Genomic DNA, 21,563 nt, shown 5'->3' on the forward strand with positions numbered 1-21,563 from the left:
TTCAAGTTAGGACATAGAGTTTGAGACTACTGAAAAGGATTTTGAGGAGTTATTTTTAAGTACTGGACTTTTATCTTTAGGTGCTGATTCTGAGTGCTGTTTATATTTTGAAGAACTGAACTTTTATCTTCACTGATGTTTGCTTATTTGTACTGCTACACCAGATTTATCTTTCTACTAGCTTTGTCATCTTTAATCTTGTTAACCGATACATGGCTCTCATTTACATGAAAAAACATAGTATTAATATTAACCTCTTCCTTTTTTTTTTTTTAGGTCTACTATCTTTCTTCTCTTCTTTATTTGAGATATAAGTACTAACAATTTCTCATTACTTCTTAATCGTGCAGGTATTTTTTTTGTCAAATAACTGCTAACAAGAAGGCTACAAAGAAGACTACCAAGACGGAAAAATGCACCACTGTATCCCATATGTAAATAGTATAGGCTGTAATAGTTTTCCTCTTTGTGATGTAAATAACGCAACCTTGAATGTAAACAATGTAAAACTTGCCAACCATACAATCCATGAATGAATACTTTGATCCCAAATGTGTCTGAATAATATCTACCAACTAGCTAACATGTAATGTTGTCTAACATATACTAGCTAAAACAACCTGCTCTAATGAAAGGTTATTAGAATTTAGTCTATCAATAAATATATACATTAATTGATTGTGCATAGACTTCATCCGAGACTAATAGACCTTACTGTTCTGACAAAAAAGTATATTAATCTCCAACTTTCACATGATTAGGCCCGTGCTGGCGGGCCATTTCTGTCTAGTATAACTAATAATTGCAGGGGAGTTTCTTCACCCTTTTGAATAGCTTGCTTTGTTGTTATTATGGCAATGATTCCTTGTACAGGACTTTTTTTCTTGAGTACCTTCTTGCACCTTAGAAAGTTTAATTATGTACTTGCATGATGCACTAGGGCCTAAACTAGGTTAATTATCAAGTCCCATTAGTCATCCAAATAATAAATAATGACAGCTTAAAGTTGTTTAATAACATTGCTTTTACACTAAATCATCCAATTCATCACAATTATGATGAGTAGATTCAAAAGTAATTATACTAATCAGTGGTCATTTATTTTAAACATTTAACATACTATTGGAACGGTAATAAAATGATGAAGTTTCTTAACGAAATAACGAAGCTTTTTATTTTTTGGTGACAAGCTGAATTATTTCATAAAAATTAGACACTCTTAAAATCGACTATTATCTATAATTTCACCTCCACAATGTAAGGATGGAAAAAATGTTTCTACAAAGTGGTGGTTAGACCAACTATGTTGTATGGGCTGGGGTGATGGTCAGTCAAAAATTCTCATGTTCAGAAGAGGAAAGTTGCGGAAATGAGGATGTTGCGATGGATGTGTGGGCATACTAGGAGTGATATAATCAGCAATGAAGATATCCGGGACAAGCTGATAGTTGCTTCTGTGTAGGATAAGATGCGGGAAGCGAGGCTGAGTTGCTTCGGGCATGTGCAGAGGAGATGCACGGATGCCCCAATGCGGAGGTGTGTGAGAGAGGTTGGTTATGGACGGTTTTAGGAGTGGCATAGGTAGGTCGAAGATGTATTGGGGAGAGGTGATCACACAGAACATACACTACTAAAAAACAGGCGAAAATCGACGCAACACAGTTTTTTTTTTTAAATAAAATAATGAAATGTAGCAACTTGGAATCAAACCCGGGTATGTTCCTTGGCATTAACAGGCTCTACCACTAGAACACACATGTTCTTTGTTCAAATACTTACATTAATTTAATTTATACTGTTTTTTGGCTCTAAAAACCGACGGGACGGTTTATTTTAGAAAACAATATAAAAAATAATTATATTTTTCGCGCATTTTTACCCAAAAAATAACCGACGCAGTCTGTCGATTTTCTTAAAAAAAAAGGATTTAAAAATATTATCGGAAAACCGACAGAATCCGCCGGTTTTTCCCAGTCGGTTTTTACCAGTTTTTTAGTAGTGATAGTGCATGTCCAACTTACCGAGGACATGACTTTAAATAGGAGGTTATGGAGGACACGGATTAGGGAAGAAGGTTAGAAAATAGTTGAGTGTTGTCTTATTTGTCCTTTCATAATAGTAGTCCTAGTATTATTCTTGTAGTTCCTTGTATTTCAATTTCTGTTACTATTGTGTACTTCGATTATCTATTATTTTATGGTAGTTACGGCTTCTTTTTGTTCAGTCAGTTTTATCCTGCTTTCTATAGTATCTTTCCATGCATTTTATACAGCTTTGAATTCCTTGTTCTTGTGCCGAGGGTCTACCGGAAACAATCTCTCTACCTCCCAAGGTAAGGGTAAGGTCTGTGTACACTCTACCCTCCCAGACTCCACTTTGTGAGATTTCACTTGGTATGTTGTTATTGTTGTTTCTTGTGTTTAAGCTAAACTTGTGCAGTACGATTGTGAGGTACCCATCCCAATTCATAGTTTACTCGCGATGTCAGGCCTCTATTTTATATTGTTCATGCTTCATATGTACATTCCTAAATGTGCAAGGGGGTGTTGACTTCCCACATTGTGTGGGAATGGGAAACTGGTCTATTTATATGGCCTTGAAAAATTCTCACCTCTTGATTTAGTTTTAGGATTGAGTTAGTCCCAAGGTTCATTATCATGTTATCAAAACAGGCAAAAGGCTCTGGGTTCGAGGGTCACTACCACCCATAATAAAAAAAGGTTCCGCATGTTTAGGCTTGGAAAATGAAGCAGTTGTGCACGTGAGAAGACGTGTTAAGATATATGATATTAAGTCCGTGATGGAAAGCATGCTGATTGGGGGGGGGGGGGGGGGGTGCGGGTCTCAAGGAGAGGCTGACAGGATTCTAGGCAGGTAACTAAGTGGGCATTTGGCCATAAAAATTATTCACTTTTTTTCGGAATTTTTTTTCACTTTTTTTACTTTTAGCGTTTGGCCATAAAAATTATTCACTTTTTTCCGGAGTTGTATTCCGGAATACCAAAAATAAGAAAAACTTGTTTTTAAAAAAAAAAATCACTTTTTTCACTTTTTTACATTACATTTCACCAAAAACTACAATTTCAAAAACTATGGTCAAACACAACTCCTACTCCAACTCCAACTTCAAAAATTCCAAAAAAAGTGAAAAAGTTTTTGGTATTTATGGTCAAACAGCACCTAATTTTCGACGAAGGGTTCATATAGCACCTTAAGAAAATTCTATATTGAAGAAAGAAAAAAAAAAAGGAAAATGCTACTGTATTTAAAATATAACATTAGTTGACATGATATCCACGTTCTGACCAAGTTCAAAAGACATTTGTTAGATCAGTTGAGTTAAAGCGAATAATATATGTTATGGAAATCAAAGAATTCTTGGAAGTGTCATCCGAGGATAATACTTGAGACTTTCATGTTTCATTTTCATATAGAGAAAGGAAAAGGTGAAGGTGAAATGATGGATCTTTATTACGATTAGGGCATTCAATGATTTCACTAAGTTAGTGCCTCCAATTATACCACACCGGCTATTATACCAACATAAATAATGGATAAACCTTATCTACTATTGTAGCTATAAATTTCATTAGTGTATCCATCTTTGAGAAGGACACATGTTTGCTTCAATAAAACCTAATCTAGTAGTGTAGCTATAAATTTTTGGACCTTCTAGCTTTTATATGATACATAGAGCATAGTCCAAAGCTCCCCCGCCTGTCAGTGTCAACAGCAATGGCAACTAGCAAGTAGAAAATTATTGCACATTAAACTTTGATTTAAAAGCAACTGAATTGAAGAAAATGGTACTATGTTTATTCTTTTAGATTTTTCTTTCTTTTAAGATAAAATTGAAAGCTAAACGTTTCCATGAAAGGATTTTTATTTTTGGTATAGGGTTATAGACGAAACAGGAAAATTCATTAAGGATTAATTGAAAACTCAGTTTACTAATGCTTGAACTAGGGCAACTCATAATCTAAGAACGCTGCAAAGTATGTATGATGATTAAGATAGACTAATTATTTGTAACATATACTCCTTCCAATTTATGTGATGCATTTTGACTTATCATGAAATTTAAGAAAAAATTGTAAAGAAATACTTTTGAAACTTGGGGTCTAAATTAAGTTATATATAATTGTGTGGTTATAAATTATTTCATTAAAGGTAAAATGTGAAATAAAATCAAATTATTTTTAAATATAAAAAAGTATTATTCCTTTTTAAACATATTAACGAGGAAAGTGAATCACGTAAATTGAAATAGAATTAGTAATTCTTAACTTCGTTCTTCGAGAAGTTAAAATGATTTTTTTTAAACAACCAAAAGATACTAAATTGACAAATATTCATTAAAAAAAAATAGGCTGCTCGAAAGTAAAATAAAAAACAAACTTTTCTTTCTAGACGTAAACCATCCGAAATCAAATTCAAATATTACAAGCTCATTAAATATAATTGATTAATGTTTTCGATAATGGGCTTCCGTGGTGAACAAGATGAGGGAGGCGGGGCTGAGATGGTTCAGGCATGTGAAGAGGAGATGTGCAGATGTCCTAGTGCGGAGGATTGAGTGGTTGGCTATGATGATTATGAGAAGAGGTAGCCTGAAGAAATATTTGGGAAAGGTGATTTGACTGGACATGACAGCTGCAACTTACCGATGACACGACCCTAGATATATATGAAGATATGAAGGTCGAGGATTATGACATAAAAGGTTAGTAGGTAGTCGAGCGTTATCTAGTTTCTCTTATCAATAATGTTATTACTCTCCTACTATCTTACTCTTAGATTTTATTATTACTTGTTGTTTCTTTTACTTTGGTTATTGTATTATTTGTTGGTGCTATTGTTCTCTTCTTCATTATTTTCAGCATAACTTCTTCACTACTGTATTTCCTTTCCATATTTGATTTTGATATGTTTTACTTGAGCCGAGGGTCTGTCGGAAACAAACTCTCTACCATCACAAGGTACGGGTAAGGCTACATACACACCACCCTCCATAAATCCTATTTGTGGGATTATACTTAATATATTATTATTGTTGTTATAGTTGTCGTCGTTTCCGATAATGAGGCTAATTATAATTTAATCACATATATAAAAACACACTAAACATAAACTTCAGATTTCTGTTTCATAATTACTCCCTCCGTCTCATAATAAGTGTCACCTTAGGCAAAAAAATTTGTCCTATAATAAGTGTCACCTTAGGAAACCAAGACATAATTTGGCTAGTTTTTTTCAATTCTATCCTTAGACAAAAAATGACAAGTTAAAGTAACATCTAAATGATAATTGGAAAAGTCACATAGTAACTTGGTATTGTTGGATTTTCAATGTCAAAAGGATTGCTACTTGTGCATTCTCTAATCAAGAAGAAAAAGTAATTTATATTATTATATAGGAGTAATTTACTAAATTTTATATTATATTATTAATTTTTTAATATACGTATTTTTTATTAAGATGACATTTATTATGAGACTCACAGAGTAGTTTATTACTTTGTGAAGGGATGTGAATATATCTGATTCATGAGAAGGGAAGTAATAAGTAAAATCCAACTATGATTGGGCCCAACTGGAATTATGCCATGAAATCATGGCAAATGGATCCAATGGACCATGCTTAATAATGATATCCCTCTGAATTTAGCACATTGTAGTGCTATCAAGTTGTGATTAAACAAAGCAGTTGTACATAATTAATTACTTAGGAAGAATATATAGATAATAATCATCATTCATGAATACACCCCATACTGATAAAGTTCCCCTCTCTTCTCAAATCCCCATACATTTTGGATGGATACAACAGAAACTGGCTGATGTGTAAGGGCAATAGTCAATGGTCGGTGATTATTTATTTATAGTAGTAACTAGTAAGTAAAAGAACACAAAGACTAATGCAAAATTCTGTACCCATGTGACAGACATATCTAACTTTTTGTCCCTCAAATGCTCAACTATTCCTTTGCATGGTTAAGAATCAAGATTCGTTTCTAACTCTCCCCACTAAAAAATGTTCAAATTTTCACTTATTTCTGGTTTTTTTGCAGATCAATTTGAGTGGATTTTGAGTATTTTATCAAACATTCATCACCTATCAGCATCAATAACAAACCGGCCACTGTAATTTCGCTGGTGGATTCTGAAGATGATAGAGTATACGTAGATTTTATTCATGTCTCGTAGAGATAAGAAGACTGTTTCTGATAGATTCTAGACTTACGTAAAGCATTTCAAAACAGTTTACATAAATGAAAGAACTAACAACAAAATAATGCAAAATGAATGCAAATATTCATTCCTATCACAAGTATAAATATCAAATTACCATCCATAAAAACTTAAGTAGGTAAGAATTTACTTAACATTTTTTATTTTAGATGAAATAAGCCCTCTATTTTATTATTTTCATCAATTTTATAGATTGTTTAGTCACATCAATCGGTTTCACTATTTCACTTCTTATCAAGACAGAGTTTGTTTTAACGAAAAGGGAGAATTCTTTTATTAGAACAACCATCCTTTGCTTTTCGAAACAGTGATTAATCTGATAATGTACAGATAAATACAAGTTAGAAAAAGAAGCCCTCATTAGTCAATTAAATCGACAACCAAATCATAGAACAAATACATGTAGAGATCCTTTCCTTCGTATTTGTCACCGCTAGATAGATACAAACAAATGAAAAAGAGGTAATAGTCAGACATGTTTGGCTAATTCTAAAATTACTTTGATTAAACTATTTACCTGTTGACAAAGTGAAGATAATCTATCAAAGACACAATAAGAAAAAGTAGAAAAATGTAATAAAAGGGATATTGGTGTGATAAGAGTTTAGTTCAGGGACCCTAGTGAAATTCACTGTAAATTGAAAGAGTTAAGAGTTAAGTTGACGCCTCTAAAAATTTCCTAATAGAATTTAAAATTTAACATAATTGGTACTCTATAATCTTCCCTACCATTTAACAAATCATGGATATCGAGTTTAAGACATGTCTTAATTGTTATATTACACATGCATTGGGCAAAATTCACACGATACAGCTAGACCAATGCCATAAAGACACGTGGCATAAGAGATAATTCACAAGTGAGTCAGCGTGGTTACCACCGGTTGTAATACAATTGTACCGGAGGTAGCCAGGCCCGGTAGGTCGTTAGAACAGCTCCGGAGGAGTGCCTAGCGGTCTACCGTTACGGACTGAATCAGGCGTTACTTATACGGTGTAAATGGGCTTAATGATCTAATTTATTGCTCATTATTGCTATGGATTTAAGGCTCATTATGGGTAGGGGCACGATTCATATAATGTTTTATGTGTAAATAGGGATTGTCATTCCCATTATAAAGGACATCATATACAAGATAATATACACTGCTCTTACATTTATTTCTTGCTTGATTTTTATACTATTGTCATCTTCATATTAGTTCCGGAGCACTGGTCTGACTGGAACGACGAAGTCTAAGTCAGGGAATTGGCATCTGAAGCCCAGGCTACTTCTTGTTATTTGCTTTATTCACATATATTTACATAAGCTTAATTCAAGTTTCCTAATCTTATTAGACACTTTGATCTACGTGTCCTTGACCACGTCTATAAATTCAACTGAACCATTTTATGGGTAAACAGTTTAGCCCCCACCGTGGGGCCAGGACAGTTGCGGTTGTCACTGTGACCATTGTTTGTCTTACTAATCTTTCTTAAGTTCCGTGCTTGCCTAAGTGTCCATTCCAGGTATGACAGGAGCAAACGACAACACGAACATTGCAAGCCAGTCAAGCCATGTCTCGTTGGGACCGGACGGTCAGCCCCTCCAAGTACCTATAACAGGTTTGCAACCACCAAACGCGGGAAATGAAACAACAGAAGAGAGACATAACCTCAACACCGATGCAGACGGCGTCCCCACCGATGAACCTACTACGGAGTCGGTGCAGATCTTGAGGGAGCAAAATCACTCAATGATAGCTGAAGTGGAGTGGTTAAAGCAGATATTTCCAGCTACCTGACGATTCAGATGCTACCAAATCCACAGCTGAGGAGCTTGAGCAGATTGCACTGCATCCGGATCTGCCGGAACGAAAGGTATACCTGGGCACGGGGTTAACCTCGGAGTTCAGGGAAATAATCTTAACTATTTAAGGGATAACAATGACTGCTTTGCTTGGTCCCATAAGGATATGATAGGTATTCCCTCGGATGTGGCAACCCACAAGCTCGGGCTAGACCTCAGCATCCTACCGGTGCGCCAGAAGAAGCGGCCCATAGCTGAAGTCTGAAATAGGTTTGTCAAGGAAGAGGTAACTCGTTTGTTAAATATCGGATCCATACGAGAAGTCAGATATCCGGAATGGCTCACAAACATAGTTGTAGTGCCCAAAAAGGGAAATAAATTTAGGATGTGCAGAGTGATAAATAGCTGAATAAAGCGTGTTCGGAGGATTCATTTCCGCTTCCGAGCATCGATCATCACGGTCGGTCATGAGGTAATGAGTTTTCTAAATGCTTACTCTGGGTATAACCATATAAGGATGCACCCGGAGGATTAAGAGAAAACTTCCTTCATAACTAATTTTGGTACGTATTATTATAACGTAATGCCTTTCGGTTTAAACAATGTTGGAGCCACTTATCAAAGGCTCGAAAATAAAAAGTTTGAACAACAAATAGGAAAAATCATGGAAGTCTATATAGATGACATGTTAGTTAAGAGTCTCCGTACTGGGGACCATATAAGTCATTTGCAGGAAATATTTGTAATCCTGAGACAGTACAACATGAAGCTAAACCCAGAGAAATGTGCATTCGGAGTCGGATCCTGAAAGTTCTTGGGTTCCTATTCTCTCAAAGGGGTATTGAAATAAACCCAGAGAAGATAAAAGGCTATCGAGGATATTCCAGATATGCCTGAGGATGTAAAAGCGGTACAGTGGTTAACTGGTCCCATAGCAGGTTTATATCCAGGTCTTCGAAGAAGTTCCACAAATTCTTTTCTTTGCTCAAAAAGAAGAATGATTTCAAGTGGACTCAAAGCATAATTGTCCTCCCCTACGCTCATGTCCAAGCCAAAAGACAGAGAGCTTTTGTTGGTTTATCTGGCTGTCTCAGAGGTAGCGGTAAGTGTTGTTCTTATACGAGAAGATCAAGGTACGCAATTTTCTATTTATTATGTAAGTCGAGTTATGTCTGGGGCCAAAAATCAGTACCCTCTCTTGGAAAGGCTGGCTTTCGCCTTAGTAATGGCATCCCGAAAGCTCCGGCCTTATTTTCAATGCCACCCGATTGCAGTTATAACCATATTCCCTTTAATGAACGTGCTCCGTAAGCCTGAATTGTCAGGGGGATTGGCAAAATGGGTGGTTGAATTAAGTGATTTGATATTAAATACAGGCCCCGTACTGTTATCAAATCCCAGGTCCCAGCAGACTTTTTGGCAGATTTCAGCCCGGATGTGGCCCCCCAAGCTCAGAAAGAAGCTTTATTAGTTCAAGGGGTTGCATCCGTAGTTTGGATGCTTTGCAGGGATAAGGCATCCAACGTGAAAGGAACGGGGTTGAGGGTGGTGCTCCATACCCCGACAAGAGATATCTTGAGGTAAGCAATCAATAGCGTGCCTCTAACTAACAATGAAGCGGAGTATGAAGCTTTGATTGCAGGTCTCGAGCTAGCCCGAGGACTAGGTGCGGAAGTCATCGAGGCGAAGTGTGACTCCCTAATGGTGGTAAATCAAGTGCACAGAGTGTTTGAGGCCAAAGAGGAGCGCATGTTGAAATACCTGGCGAAACTGTTAAAATTGCTTGCCCGATTTTAGGAATGGAAGGTGGTGCACATACCCAGAGAAGAAGATGTAGAAGTCGATGCATTAATCAACTTAGGCTCTTCCACGGAGTCAACGAGACCGAACTCAAGAGTCGTTGGTCCAGCTCCTACACTCGGAGTTAGATCAGTCTGGTTATGACGAAATCAATTCCACAAGCCTGATTTGGGACTGGCGGAACGAATTCCTGGACTTCCACAATTAAGGGAAATTACCAGAAGATTCAAAGGTTTCTCGGGCTTTATGAAATAAAGCGACTCGATACTGTGTTGTTGATGGCCTACTTAACCGTAAGTGTTTCTTCGGCCCGATTTAAAGTTGTATAGGGCATGAAGAGTCAGACTATGTCATGCGAGAGCCACCAAACAGGTGAAGAGCTACATTCGATTATCTCGCCTTGGCCATTCATGAAATGGGGGATGGACATAGTTGGACCATTTCCGGCAGGACCTGGTCAGGTATGGTTCATGCTAATGATAACAGACTATTTTTCTAAATGGGTCGAGCAAGCAGCGTATAAGAAGGTCCGAGAAAAGGAAGTGATCGACTTCATTTGGCATCATATAATCTGCTGGTTCAGGATCCCAAGAGAGATCACTTGTGACAATGGCCCTCAGTTTTTTGGATCCGAGGTCATGAAGTTCCTCGAGGATTTGAACATTAATATAATCACCTCATCTCCATATCATCCTAGTGGCAATGGTCAGGCGGAATCAACGAACAAGACGGTTATCCAAAATTTGAAGAAGAAACTGGAGGATGCCAAAGGAGCATGGCCATCAAAATTATCGGAGGTGCTGTGGGCTTATAGAACCACAGTGAAACTCCTTTATCTTTCGTAGACGGGTAGAGGCGTTGATCCCGGTTGAAGTCAGAGCTCCCAGTTCAAGGTACGATCGGGCGCAAGAAAAATCGAACACCGAAGCAATGCTGGTACAATTGGATTTATTAGAGGAACATAGAGACCTCGCGTATGTTCGGATGGTCGCACAAAAGCAACGGATGAAGCGTTACTACAATAGTCGCGCCGACCTCCGGCATTTTAAATTCGGGGACTTGGTAATGCAGAAGGTGACGCAAAGTTCTAGAGACGCAAATATCGGTAAGCTAGGACCGAATTGGCAAGGCCCGTACAAAGTAATTGGCATTGCCGGTAAATGGTCTTACCAACTGGAGGACAAGGATGGTAATCAGGTCCCGAGTAACTAGAATGTTAGCTTCCTCAAAAGGTATTATGCTTAGCTAGGAAACTATGGCCGGTGGCACTGCACTCTTTTTCCCTTCGATCGATTTTTGTCCCAATTGGGTTTTTCCGGCAAGGTGTTCAACTAGGCAGCGCTGCTCGGTTGTTACAAGGGGGTATTACACAGTGTTTAGAACTTAATTGTTTACTTCCTAACACTGGCGGCTATACATATATATATGTGCTTAAGAAAGTATGTCGTGGCTATGGCCAGAAAGGCCAAAAAGGCAGAAAGCAATCACATACATGTAACCGGACTATCACGACCCAACCGGAGGGCCATGATGGGCACTCGGTGCTAGCCTACCGAGTACCTCAAAACGTACATCTCATAGTCATATCTGAGTGGCCTATGAAATTAACTCATAAATATCATAACTGAAAGGGGCACATGCCCAAAAGATACATATATACATATACATCATCAACTATGCCCATACATAAGCCGACAAGGCTATCAAATGATATATCAAAATATAGTCTGCAGAGGTCATAAGACATCTAACTGTACACATCTGTCCATGAGCCTCTACATGGAGTACATAACATGATAAGGACCGGACAGGACCCCGCCATACCCATGTATACACAAAAGGATCATACCAATTGAACTGCAGCTCCAGGACAAGTGGAGTACTCTTGTACAACGATGAGAAAGCAGCCTAAAGGTCTGATCCGTCTCCCTGTCTACCTGCGGACATGAACGCAGCATCCACAATAAAAGGACGTCAGTACGAATAATGTACTGAGTATGTGAGGCATAAGTAACCATATAATAAGGATATGAAAGTAACAAAATATAAGAGAGGTAACCTGTACACCTAAATGCCTCTTAAGGCAGAAGTCATGCATGCTTAGCTTTTTAAAAAAAAAAAAAAATCATACATACATATACATAATACCGTACCCAGCCATATAGGCTCGGTGTTATCCGTACCCAACAGCAGTGGTGTGCACAATAGGTGTTGTACCCGGCCGACTATAGCGCGGCTCGGTGTGAGAAAATATATACATATATACAGAGCATGCATGAGAGCCCAAATAAAAGCTATAAATCTATCGGAGTGATGTAAGGTCGGTAAGCCTCCGATTTTCATTATGGGACTATCATCATCACCATATCTCACCTTGAAGGAACAATAACCATGAGATGAGATCAACATCAATGAATAAAATCAATATCCATATGATAAATATCAATAATCATGAGACAAATATTAATAATATCATAAGAACAATCAAGAACCATGAGCTTTTAGTATTTTCTAGGAATAGGGACATTATGGATAGCATTTGCGTGGATTTGTATCAATAAGATCATGCCATAAGAAATAAAGGGACAGCCTTAACATACCTTGTCGTCTCCTTAACTACTTAATGCCTATTCTATCGAGCTCTCAAATCTACATTCAAAATCATTCATACAAAGATTAAGCCGTTGAAACGCTTATAAGATCAAACTAATCTATTAGGTAAGCTAACGAAATTTGGGCAGTATTTCCCCTGTATCACCTACTTCCATCAAACTCCAAAACAACTTCTAAGCATCATTAACAACATCCATAATACCATAGCCAAGAGATTATGTTCAAACTAGACCCAAATTCATCCAAAACTTCTTTACAAATTCAACCCATAGCCAATAATTTCAACATAACATCTTATAACCTTTCTACCATGATTCTTTTCATCTTTAGGGTTTGCTAAATCCTCAAATCAACTCAACATAAGAAACAAGATGAAGAACATACCTTAAATTTAAAGAACTTCAACTTTCACAACTTGTTTTAAGACCAAATTCTCCACAACTCCATGTAGAGCCAAGAACAATCACTTTCTAGGAATTAGTTAAGGACTTTTATGGCTTGATTTCTTCTTGATTTGATTTGAGATGTTTATGGGTGCTTTGAGACGTTTGAGAGAGATTAGAAGGCCACTAGGGTTTTGTTTTTATGAAAAAACATGACCCTAAGTCGTGGGAAAATCATTTTACAGGCCCAAACAAAAATGTCCATCGACTTAAAAGTTTCTAGAATTTTCGGGCAAAGTAGGAGCAAAAAGAGCGGGCCGTACTTTCAGCCCATACTTGGGAGGGTCAAAATCCACATTTTGGAAATTTTGGGTGAAGTAGGGGACGCACTTCAAAGAACGGCCTGTACTTTTCAAAATCACGATTTTTCAGTTGCATTGGAAAGAAGACTCGTTGAACTTGAATTTACATAGGTTATGGATTCCATAACTCATATTCTAGGAAATATGCCTCTCTCAAGTTGGATAAAAAATCTTGTCCAAAATTCTGCCAAGTTTTCCCAAATTTTCGACATACTTAATTTCTTTGATTCACTTGATCTTGAAACCTTTAGACACTTGTTTAGCACTTGTTAGAAGTCCTCCTTAACCTTATAAGGGTTCCATGACCTCTCCGGTCTTATGTTAGTTTACTTACGACGTAACAACGCGAAAATATTTGAGGTGTAACACGGACTGACCACACTAGATAGCAGTCGTATTCCTATAACTCAAGTCAAAGTTAAGGGGATCAGTAAAGTTTTCCCCTATTTTGTAACTCAAATGAAAGTTAAGGGAATAAATGAAAGTTTCCTTTCATGAATAATCTTTCCAATGGTAAGCAAATACATTAACCGGATGTGCTTTACAACATATCAAATAATCTTGTGCCAAAGCGAACCGGAGACATCCTTTTCTAAGCACCGAGAAATAAGGGCCCTCTTTTATAACAATAAAAATTCTTTTAAAGAAGATTAAGTTCAAAAATCGTAGCAACCGAACGAGAACTATTCTAGCATGGTAATTGGAATTGTTAAAGTCTATGACTTATAGGGGACTAAAGTTAAAAAGTCAAGTGATTTACAACCTAAAGACTCGAGGGAAAAACAACATGTGAGCCTGGTCTTCAAGGTTTTGGAATTACGAATATACACTTCTAATATAACTAAAAGAGTGAAAAATTTAAAGCAAAAGGTAAGCTTATATAAGGTCTCCGTCCACAGGACCCGGAGGCTAAAGTTAGTGACGAGACTCACGAAGGAAGTTGTAAAAGCGAGACTTCACAGAGGTCTGGTACAACATAAAAACATTCAAAATAGTTGTTCATAAGAAAAATTAAAGCAAGGGCATGCAAGCCTAAAGATAAATAGAGCATGGGCGCGCAGGCCCGCCAAGATACTGGAACTAATAGCTAAGGAGAAGACGTACCACCCTCGATAGGAGAGGGTGCCCCCGGGTCTTCGCCTTTAGAGCTGCAGTCCTTGGACGATCGAAAGTTCGCCATAGCAGACTTGGCGGCCATAAAATCTACGTCGGCATATAGAAGGGCTTCGGACAGATCTAGTTTCTTATCCAAAGCTTCCTGGAAGGCATCCCGCCAGGACTTCAAAATGGCAAGATCGCATGATAGGCTAGCCTTATGCTCTTGGGCAGCTCTGGTCACTGTAAACCTTCCCACCGTGCCCAGAGATGGGCCCGGGAGGTCTTCAAACACCTTAATTGACCCCGAGCGGCATCCAGTTCGCTTGTCAAGCGGCGGACTCACGCTTGTAGGTTTTAGAGATCGGAGCTCTTGGCTTGAAGGGACTCTTCTCTTTCATCTAGCTGTTGTTTTGCTTCATCATATCTTAGCCGTAGCGAGTGCTTCAAGGATTTTGATTTACGACACTATAGTCGGAGCGTTTCAACCTCCCAGCATAGTTGGAGGTTTTCACTGCCCACCGAATCCGCCTTCGGTATTTTCCCTGCCTCGGCTATGGCGGTGGTGGTAGAGGCATGACATGCAAGGATTTGATTGCAAGTAGGTACAACTTGAACTTCAAGTTCTGACCAAGGGGCCCGGGCTAAGAAGAATTCCTACCGATTTCGTTGGTCCTGAAGTGCAACGGTAAGGGACCAGGGTTGGCTTGCTCTGAAGGGTCCGCCGGTCCTACCTACTCAGGGATAGGAGGTTTTCCTCCCTACTGTCAAGGTTTATTAAGCCATGGCTATTCTGTACCTCTTTTCACACATCAAAAAGGCGGTGTCGGGATTGTATTCGAGATTCTATCCAATCAGTGGAGGTTCTGGCAAGTTGTAAGGGACTCCTAACCCTGTGTTTCCGACCGCCCGAGTGTTGACTAGTGGCGAACATGATGTTGGAAAGGGAGATAGCGCTTGAAGGGATTCTCCGGGCCGACGATCTTTTGGAAGGGATTCTTGCATGCAATCGAAAGTTTTCATCAGGAAAAATGGAGAAGAGCGGGGGGGGGGGGGTATTTCTAGCAATAGGTTCATAGTCTCACCGTGGTTCATTCCTCTCCACCATTCCGCAGTCAAACTTTTTCGAGTTTTGGTCACTCCCGTAGTGGCTCTCAGCATGTCTAGTACCCAGTCAAACATCCCCAGCACGAAGTCTGGAGCCGTGGGGGTGGCTGTAGAATATAATTAGTTTATGCAGTCGTGCTCGTAAAAAAGGAAAAAAGGAGTTTGGACTTACGCGTGTCATTCCACATCTCCGGAAAAGGCTTCAGGGAGGCATGATGGAGAAGATCTGTTCGTGTCATTATGAATCGTCCACACCAGCCCCGATCAAAATCATCTTCAACACTGGTAATCAGTCCAAGAGAGTAGCGGGGGAATAGGTGGACCATTCCACCCCAAAACAGGCGCGGGGAGTAAAGTTGCATCAAGTGATCAATAGAGAAGGTGAGCCCAGCGCGGTCAGCAAGTCCTGGATTCAGTGAGCAGTTTTCCAAAGTTGTGGAACAAGTTGGCCTAGGCAGACTCAGTACCGTAGGCAGAAGGTCTCGATCGAACAAGGGACCGGCAGTGAGAACCCGATGGTGAAGGGGTAAGTGTGGATCATAGAATACCCCTCGACATGGAGAGTCATCCTGACTTTGGGACTAACGGCAAGGGCCGTGACCTGAGGACCCCAGTTGCAGTCCACATATACTTAGGGTAGGTCTTCATCAGTTATCAGTGAATTGATCTCTCCCAATGATTCACGGCGGGTATCTATGCAGAAGTCTCCTCGTTATACACAGTTAAGGGGCAGAATTTCTGTGGCAAGAGACCCAAGGTTGATTTCATTGGTGATGGATGCTTCAGGGGCTTTCCCTTGCCCTAAAGTTGGAGAGCTTTCAGAGGAACGATGGGGAAGAAGGGACTGAACTCGCAGGGCTTTGTGGAGTTAAGGCCATGGTGGAAATTGAGGTTGATTTTCTCGAAAGAAAGGTCTGAGTCCTTTATAAAAGAAATCTAAATTTCATGCAAGGAAAGGAATTTTAGCTTGAGTGAAGGAAAATTGGGGAAAGATTTTCAATTTATATAAGGGAGAAAAATCTTTGAAATCCCATGAATTGAGGCGTCAGCGGGTATGGCGAAGTGTCAATCGTCACCCCCTTCATTGCTTTATGGAGTTTCGGGTGATTGGCGCGTCGATTGAGGTGTTTTAACGCTCCATTATCCCGTATAATTGGACCAAATTTGAATCTCTTTCACTTCCCGGGAAACTGTTCAAGTCCCGAGAAGTGGAGGGACTATCTGTATTGGGCTAAATTCATATGATACACCTGGACCAATGCCATAAAGATATGTGGCATAAGAGATAATTCATAAATTAGTCAGCGTGGTTACCACCGTTTGTAATACAATTGTACCGGAGGTAGCGCCAGGCCCGGTAGGTCGTTAGAACAGCTCCGGAGGTGAGCCTAACAGTCTACCGTTACGGACTAAATCAGGCGTTACTTATACGGTGTAAATGGGCTTAATGATACTCTTTATTGATCATTATTGCTATGGATTTAAGGCTCATTATGGGTAGGGGTAAGATTCATGAAACGTGTACCCTCCCTTTTATGTATAAATAGGTATTGGCATTCCCATTGTAAAGGACACCATATACAAAATAATATACACAGCTCTTACATTTATTTCTTGCTTGATTTTTATACTATTGTCATCTTCATATTAGTTCTGGAGCACCGGTCTGACCGGAACGATGAAGTCTAAGTCAGGGAATCGGCATCTAAAGCCCAGGTTACTTCTTGTTATTTGCTTATTCACATATATTTACAAAGCTTAATACAAGTTTCCTAATCTTATTGGTCACTTTGATCCGCATGTCCTTGACCACGTCTATAAATTCAGCTGAACTCTTTTACGGGTAAATAACACTAATAATATTGCTTTTTTTTTTTGTAAAAAGTAATATTGATAGAAAAACTTCAAACCAAAATTTAAACTTTAGACAAATTTTTTTATCCTCTCCCAAGAGCTCCCCTTTTTTGCTCCATTGGTAACTTGAACCCACAACCTTCTAGTTAGTGGGGGAGGATGCTTATCATCTAAGCAACCCTCTACTGTCAAATTTAGACAATTGAATGAATTAAATATTTGGATAAGGCGTAAATACGTTCTGAACTAAGACTGTATTTCAGTCACACGCTCTATTTTTATAAAGGGCCTATTACCTCTTTGAACTTTTTTGAAGTGAAATAAATTTACGGATATAATGGTAATTAAGAAAGGCCTTGTCTGTCCTATGAGCAAAAGCTTATGCTTGTTCAGACTATTACTAATCAGGATATTGTTACTTCCATAAAATAAATGCCCCATAAGATAGCTCCAGGTGTGGATGGTTTCCCTATTGAATTCTTCTCTCAACACTGGGATATAGTGAAGGTGGATGTCCTCAAAGCTGTGAAGAGTTCTTCTCTACTGGTAAGCTACTTAAATCTTATAGTTGCACTGTTGTTACACAGGTGCCAAAGACTAATTCTCCTACTATGGTAAAGACTATAGGCCTGTAGCCTTTTGTACTTCAATCTACAAGATCATCACAAAGGTCCTAACTCATAGGATCAAGAGTGTAATCAGCACCATAGTCAGCCATTCCCAGACAGCATTCATAGAGGGAAGAAGTATTATTGACAACATTTTATTCAGTCATGAGTTGCTAAAATGGTATACTAGGAAAGGATTATCCCCTCGGTGTGTTATAAAGGTTGACTTGAGGAAGGCATATGACTCAATTGAGTGGTGCTTCCTAAGAAGTATGTTGGCTGATCTTGGTTTCCCCTACAAGTTCATACAATGGGTCATAGAATGTGTCATTTTTGTTTCATACTCTTTGGAGATGAATGGGGGGGGGGGGGGGGGGTTAACAGAGCCTTTCTAAGGAAAGAGGGAGATTAGGCAGGGTGAAACCAACGTCACCTTACCTATTTGTTATTGCTATGTAATATCTAAAAAGGGAACTCAACCTACTATCTACAAACAAAGGTTTTCAGTTTCACCCCAGATGCAAGAAATTGGGTGTGATGCATATCTATTTTGCTGATGATCTATTAATGTTCTGTAAGGCTGATGTTCCCTTTATTAAACTACTCCAAGAGGCCTTCCAAAGATTTTCAGCTGCTTCAGGCCTTCAGGCTAACATCAACAAGAGCTCCATTTACATGACTGAAGTCAAGCCTGAACTTTAGCAGGAAATATTGACTAGATTGGGTTTCTGTGAAGGCTCACTGCCTTTCAAGTACCTTAGAGTACCCCTTTCATCAAAAAATTGACAATTGCACAATGTATTCCACTAGTGGAAAAAGTCACAGCAAGGATTAAATGTTGGTCTTCAAAACTGCTCTCTTATGCTGGGAGACTGCAGCTTATCAAGTCTGTAATTTTTGGAGTTCAAACATATTGGGCTCAAATTTTTATCCTTCCTAAAAGAATCATGAAGCTTATTGACAGTGTATGTAGATTCTTTTTATGGACATGTGAAACAACTATCTCCAACAAAGCTCTGGTCTCTTGGGCTAAGATTGTCTACCTAAAGCTGTTGGAGGACAAAATGTAATTGACATATGTCTATGGAATAGAGCTGCAGTACTTAAGCAACTGTGGACAGTAGCTAAAAAGAAAGACTGCCTATGGATAAAATGGATCCACATATACTATATGAAGAACTGCTATGTGGATACTTACACAATTCCAAGTTCAGCCACATAGGTGGTAAGAAAGATTCTGGAAGCTAGGAAATATATCATGCAAGCACTATCACTTCAAGGGGACATACAAACTAGATTTGCTTCAGTGGTGAAACATTCAAAGTTCTCAATCAAGAGAATGTATGTGTCCATGATCCCTACCCATCCTAAGGTCCCCTGGAAAGGCATCATATTACACTATAGAGTCCATCCCAGATATAGATTTGTTATATGGTTGGCACTGATGAGAAGGCTTGCTACTGTGGATAGGCTGCTGAAGATTGATATTAGTGTACCACCAACTTGTGTAATTTGTTCTGCTGCTAATAAAACTCTCACCCAAATGTTCTTTGACTGTGTCATTATTAAAACTTTGTGGCAAAGGCTGCTACTTTGGGTAGGGATTCAAAGAACAGTGGGCACATGATCAGAAGAGGTGCAATGAATCTCAAATTGGGCTAAGAGAAGATCTGGGCAAGGGGAAATCATAACCTGCATCTTTGCTATGTTGGTTTACACTATTTGGAGGGAAAGAAACCTGATGAGATTTCAATTTGGACACTTTCAAGTTGATAGGATTTGCAAAGAGATAGCAATATACATCCACTCAAGAGGCAGGAACATGAAGAATTGGCAACCTTGGCTGAATCAGATCAACTCCTACCCCTAAACATGATTCCCCTGTCTGCTGGTTTTCTGTTAATACTAAAGTTGCTTCATCTAAAGTTTTAAGGCTGTTATTTCTGCAGTAGCTGATAGTCTATATTTGCTTTTACTGCTTATGATTGTAGTATGTAGTTTGGCTCCTTGTAAGTTGAGTCAAGCTTTTATTTGCTGAGAAACAGGAGGTCAGGCCTGTTTGGCTTTGTATTTGACACTTTGGTTTAAATAAAATCATTTATTTACAAAACAAAAAAAAAAAAAGGAAAATTGTCATATTTTTTTCTCTACTATGGAAAATATGCTATATTAGCCTTCCGTTATACTTTTTCTTACGCGTCACTCATTAAAACTAGCTATATTTACCTCCCACCCGTTAAGATTTCTGTTACACCTCGGAAAAGTCCCCGTACATGTACAATGAATAGACCAACAAAGGGTATGAGTGTGCGATGTTTCACTAAGTAGGGAATGACGATTCATGAATTTTTGGAAACAAGAAAGTTGTAGAATTTCAATTCATCCAGTGGTCGTAAAACAGAATACGGCCCGTAAAGTGATTTACGGACCGTATACTACCATCGTCCTCAAACGTTCCAAAAATTTCGACTTTCTGTCCAAAGTTTAAATGGTATAATATGACCCAGTTTACGGACCGTAAACTGAAATATGGCCCGTAAACTGTGGTCGTAAACCATCATGACCTCCAGCAAACCTTTATGTTTTTGATATGCTTAAATACGACCACGTTATACGGCCCGTAAACTGGTATACGGTCCGTAAATTGTGGTTTACGACCACTGTACACCCCGACGACTGTTCATTAAAAATCATATTTTGTGATTATTATAAGTGACCTTCTCAGTCATTTCCATTCATATTTCATCCACAACCTTCAAGAACTCTCTAGAAAAGTCTTCAAACACCTCCACCACAAAATACCAAGGAAATCAATGATCAACAACACCAAATTTGTGAAACAAAGTGTATGAAACCTAATTGAAAGTCATCTTCTTCAAGAAATTTCAAAAGAAGAGAGATAGGGTTTTGGTGAAAGAGGAAGAACTCCACTCTAGACTTGTTCCACCATCATCTAAGGTAAGTATTCATGACTTCATCATGTTGTTTAAGGCATTAGAAGACTAAGAAGCTTGAATTGTAGAATGACATGGAAAATAGGTCTTGAATGAGTGAGTAGTGGCACCATTGAATGGGATCATGAAAGTTGATATGTTATGATTATGAATACGTTATAAATGACGTATTGAACATGGAATAGGTGTGAAGTAAGCAAAATTATGACGATGAGCTAAAACCATTAAATGTGGAAAAATTGGAGAAAAATGATGAATTTTGCTAAGTGTAAATAAGTGAGAAATGTTGATACTATATTGTGAGTGTTGTTGTAAATGTTTGGGAGTTGAAATAGAACACGGGAAAAGTAGCAGGAACAAAAGAGATGCTGCCCAATTTTCCCTAGAAATAACGATGCGTTCTTATGGTCGATTGACTAACTATAATGCGTATTCTCTCGTGAAGGTAGCAACGTGATACTGAAGGATAACGAGTGAACGATAGCTTAACTAAGCGACAAAGGTATGTGAGGCTAGTCCCTTTTTCTTTCTATGGCATGAATCCCTGATATGATTCTTTTCCCTTTCCATGATTCTCCTATATCCCGGAAAGCCAAGAGCCTAAGATCATGAATAGCTATATGAGTCAAGAGATATGATATGACGTTCTTATAAAGTAAATGATGTTGTACCTTGTACACACTCACCTTATATACTAATCCCTTGAAGGTGAGGCAGAATGTTCATATATGTTCATAATGGAATCGA

This window comes from Lycium barbarum, chromosome 6 (assembly GCF_019175385.1).
Source record: "Lycium barbarum isolate Lr01 chromosome 6, ASM1917538v2, whole genome shotgun sequence".
Taxonomy (NCBI): domain Eukaryota; kingdom Viridiplantae; phylum Streptophyta; class Magnoliopsida; order Solanales; family Solanaceae; genus Lycium; species Lycium barbarum.